This window comes from Odocoileus virginianus, chromosome 1 (genome assembly GCF_023699985.2).
Source record: "Odocoileus virginianus isolate 20LAN1187 ecotype Illinois chromosome 1, Ovbor_1.2, whole genome shotgun sequence".
In the NCBI taxonomy this organism is placed as follows: domain Eukaryota; kingdom Metazoa; phylum Chordata; class Mammalia; order Artiodactyla; family Cervidae; genus Odocoileus; species Odocoileus virginianus.
The window spans coordinates 50,216,571-50,221,648 of NC_069674.1; the positions used below are offsets into that span (position 1 = coordinate 50,216,571).

The 5,078-nt window shown below is 36.6% G+C and overlaps 1 non-coding gene across 1 annotated transcript; it reads right to left on the reverse strand.

Moving 5' to 3' along the window:
• Positions 1 to 4,421: 4,421 nt before the first annotated feature.
• Positions 4,422 to 4,493, reverse strand: TRNAC-ACA (transfer RNA cysteine (anticodon ACA)). Its single transcript has one exon. It is a non-coding gene; the product is annotated as a tRNA-Cys (tRNA).
• Positions 4,494 to 5,078: the final 585 nt, after the last annotated feature.

Here is a 5,078-nt window from a genome sequence, read left to right on the forward strand (position 1 = left end):
GGTTTGCTGGACATTCAGGGTTCTTCTCTGGAAATTGCTTGTTCATTTTTATCATTTCTCTTTTAGGTTGTTAACTGTTATTTTTAATGCTTACTATATTGGTCATGTGAGTAGCAAATATTTTCTCTTGGTTAGTAGCTTGTCTTTTCATTTGTATCTCATGCCTTTTGTTACAAAATAAGTTTTTAATTTTAACATAATCAAATGTATCATCTTCCTCTATGATTAGTGTTTGTTGTATTTCATTTAGAAAATAATTCTGCACACAGATAACAACAGAACATCGTTGATAGTTTTTCCCAGTAATTTTATAGTTTTTCACCATTAGACCTTTAAAACCGTCTGGAAATTGTGTATGGAGTGTCTGTTGTTGTTGTTATGCAGTTGCTAAGGTGTGTCTGACTCTTTGCAACCCCGTGGACTGTGGCTCTCCAGGCTTCCCTGTACTCCACTCTCCCCCAGAGTTTGCTCAAATTCATGACCATTGAGCCAGTGATGCTATCTAACCATCTCATCTTCTGTCACCCCCTTCTCCTCCTGTCCTCAATCTTTCCCAGAATCAAGGCCTTTTCCAGTGAGTTGGCTCTTCACATCAGGTGGCCAAAATATTGGATCTTCTTGTGGTTTGGATAATGTTATCTTTTCCTTGTGGATAGCCACTTGTCTCAGTGCCAAAGGGGTTATCCTTTTCCTGTAATTTAAATGCCACCACTGTCATATACAAATGAATATAATACTAGATTCTGTTCTATTCCATGTGCTTAATTGTCTTTCTCTGGACCAATACCACACTGTTCTGTAAAGAAAATGATGATGTCTATTTGAATCAGTTCCCTCCACTAGACACACACACACACATACACACATCTTATGTTTCCTCTTAAGAAGAGTTTTTGCTATTTTTCATCTTTTAATCTTTTATATGAATTTAAGGATCATCTTCTCAAGTTCTGAAAAATATCCTGTTAGAATTTTTATTGTGATCATACTGAATTGATTAGACTGATCTGGGGAAAAATTGGTGTTACTACAAAGTTGCATTTTCCCATCAATAAATATGTTTCTATTTCTATCTCTTTAGGTATTCTACTATGTTCTTCAATAAAGTTTTATAATTTTATTGATAAAAATCTTGCCCATCATTTGTTATATTTATTCCTACTACTTTATATTTTAGAGTTTCCACTGAAAAAATATTTTTTTTTAATTGCATTTTTTTTTTCATTTTTGTTACTGGTGAACATTGGCATTACTGATTTTACATATCTGTTTTATCTGCAACAACCTTGATAAACCCTATTTCTAGTAGTTTGTAGATTCTTTTGTATTTCTTATTTTTTCCTTTTCAATCATCATAATTTTTATTTCCTTTTCTTGTGTTATCACAAGAAAAAAGTATTTCACACTAGTGAAAAACCCCAGTACAATGTTGAATGGAGGTGGTGATAGAACAAAACTTCATTGTGTTCCTGATCTGAAAGGGAATGCTTTCAGCATTTCACAATTATTTATAATTTTTGCTGGGTAATTTTGAAAATTGCTATAATTTTTGTAGCTTCTATTTACCAGGCTAAGAAATTTGCTTTCTACTCTAGTTTGCCATGGATATTAATTGTGAAACAAGGTTAAATATTGTCAAAAGTTTTCTACATTTGTTGAGATGATCATATGGTTTTCTCCTTTAACCAGTTAATATGATAAATCCTCTTAATAGACTTGCTCATTTTAACCATTTTGCATCCCTAAGATGAATCATATTTGGTAATGATATGTATTTAATAGGCTTTTCTGGATTCATGTGACTAACATTTTATTCAGGACTTTTGCATCTATCTTTAAAAGTGAGATTAGATTGGATTCTTATACTGTCCTTATCTGATTTTGCCATCAGAATTACTTTACTTCATAGAATGAGGTGGGCAGTGTTCCCTCATTTTACATTCACTGGAACAATTTGTTTAAGAAAACAATGATCTGTTCTTTGAAGTTTGGGTCTGAATGGTAAAATCTTCTGGGCTTAATGGGCTATTTTATTTTTTCTTTCTTCCTTCCTTTCTTTGTTTTAAGAGTGGAATGTGGAGTTTGAAATTCCTGGTTCAAGTTATAGATCTAACCCTAAATTATATTTCCCCTTGAGTGGTTTTATTAAATTGTATTTTTCTAAGAAACCGTGGATTTTGTATACATTTTCAATTGACTGTGAATGTCAAGTACAACTGTGCAAAAGGAACCCCGAGAGCTTACTCTGAGCAGACTGGACAAGAAGCTAGGACTGTCCCCACCTTCTCTTAGAGGGAGGGAGTCACACTCAAAATCAGCTTCCCAGAGGATCAGTAGCTTGCTTCCTTTGGCAGGAGCAGCTGCAACTTCCCACGGCCTCACCTTCACCGCCAGGTCTCCAGGTGCTGCTGCTGCACCATCAAGCACTTGAACCCAGATCACTCTGCCAAGAGTCTGTTTGCCTCCCACTGACAAGCACATCACTCAGGTCCTAACATGACTCTCCATGCGGTCATGGAAAGATAGTTAAGCACATTTCTCATCCCTTCTGACCATGTGTTGTAGGTTCCCCCCAATAGGCTTGTTCCTCATCTCAAACTGTGTCACATTATGGAATTCATCCTGGGCCCAGAGACCTGACAAGTGGTGACAGTGAAGAAACCTACCTTGCATAGCACTGGTACACAATTTTTCTCAATATTAGGATTACATCTCCACTGTTCATAGTTTATATGCCAAGTGTCACTCCTCATAACTTATTAATGCCTCCTGTACACCCCCCTCCATATCTCTAGATCGAGTGCTCTAAAGGATCTGCTTTATTTTTATTTTGGAATAATTTCAGATTTATAGGAAAGTTGCAAAGATTTCCTGTATTACTATCACCCATCATCCCTAATGTTAGTACAAAGATTATTTAGATTTTACCATTTTTTCCAAAATGTTTCTTTTCTGTTCCAGGATCCAGTCCAGGATCTTAATCTCATCTTATTTAATTTTTCAAAATGTAATCTAACTGAGTAAAATTTACAACAGTTCAGTTCAGTTGCTCAGTGGTGTCCAACTCTTTGCAACCCCATGGACTGCAGCATGCCAGGCTTCCCTGTCCATCACCAACTCCCGGAGATTGTGCAAACTCATGTCCATTAAGTCAGTGATGCCATCCAACCATCTCATCCTCTGTCATCCCCTTCTCCCTCCTTCAATCTTTCCCAGCATCAGGGGCTTTTCCAAGGAGTCAGCTCTTCGCATCAGGTGGCCAAAGGATTGGAGTTTCAGCCTCAGCATCAGTCCTTACAAAGAATGTTCAAGACTGATTTCCTTTAGGATGGACTGGTTGGATCTCCTTGCAGTCCAAGGAACTCTCAAGAGTCTTCTCCAATGCCACAGTTCAAAAGCATCAATTCTTCTGTGCTCAGCTTTCTTTATAGTCCAGCTCTCTCATTCATACATGACCACTGGAAAAACCATAACCTTGACTAGACAGACCTTTGTTGGCAAAGTAATATCTTTGCTTTTCCATATGCTGTCTAGGTTTGTCATGGCTTTTCTTCCAAGGAGCAAGGGTCTTTTAATTTCATGGCTGCAGTCACCATCTGCAGTGATTTTGGAGCCCCGAAAAATAAAGTCAGCCACTGTTTCCATTGTTTCCCCATCTATTTGCCATGAAGTGCACAACTGGGACTTCCCTGGCAGACCAGTGGTTAAGACTCTGTTCTTCCAATGCAGGGGACTCAGGTTTGATCCCTGGTTGGGGAACTAAGATCCCACATGCTGTGTGGTATAGCAAAAAAAAAAAAAAAAAGTGCACAGTTAAATGGCTTTTTATCACATTTACAGTTATGCAGTTCTCACCATAATATAATTTTAAAATATTTTCATAACCCTGAAAAGTTACCCTGTGCCCATTAAGCAATCATTCCCCATTCCTCCCTCCTACAGCCCTAGGCAGCAAGTAATCTTTTTGTCTCCATGGATTTTCCCATTCTGAATCTTTCATATAAACAGAATTATACAATATGTGGTCATAAGACTAGCTTCTTTCACTTAGCCATGTTTTTGAGATTCATCCACATTATAGTACATTTCAGTACTTCATTTTGCTTTATTGCTGAAAAGTATTATATGGATATGCCACATTTTGTTTATCCATTCACCAGTTGATGGGCATTTGGATTGTTTCCATTTGGGGGCTGTTATGAATATCTGAATGCCAGTGTTTGTGTGAACATATGTTTTCCTTTCTCTTAGATATATATCTAGGAGTGGAATTGCTTTGTCAGATAACTAAAGTGAAGTCACTCAGTCGTGTCTGATTCTTTGTGACCCCATGGGCTGTAGCCTACAACGCTCCTCTGTCCATGGGATTTTCCAGGTAAGAGTACTGGAGTGGGTTGCCATTTCCTTTTCCAGAGAAGATCTTCCCAACCCAGGGATCGAACCTGGGTCTCCCGCATTGTAGGCAGATGCTTTACCATCTGAGCCACCAGGGAAGTTGTATAACTGGTAACTCTAAATTTAACCTTTGGAGGAACTGTCAAACTATTTCTGAACATGGTTGCATCATTTTATAATCTACCAGGCATGAACAAAGTTTCCAGTTTCTCCACATTTTCACCAACATTTGTTGTTATTTTTTTATTACTATAAACATCTTAGTGGGTGTGAAGTGGTATTTCACCATTTTGCTTTGCATTTCCCTAATGGCTAATGATGTGGAGCATCTTTTCATGTACTTACTGACTATTTGTATATCTTCACTAGAGAAATATATATTCAAATCCTTTGCCCAGTTTTAACTGAATTATTTATTTTCATATTACTGAGTTATAAGAATTCTTTATGTATTCTGAGTATGTCTTTTTTTTTCAGACATGATTTTCAGTTGTTTTCTTGTAGTCTGTGGATTGTCTTTTCACTTTTTTGGTATTATCATTTAAAACAATCATTTAATTTTGATGAAGTCCAACTTATCAAAATTCTTATTTTATTATTTGTGCTTTTTTATTGTATCTAAGTCATAGTCTAAGATTGTGAAGATTTACTCTTATGCCTTCTTCTAAAAACTTTATATTTTT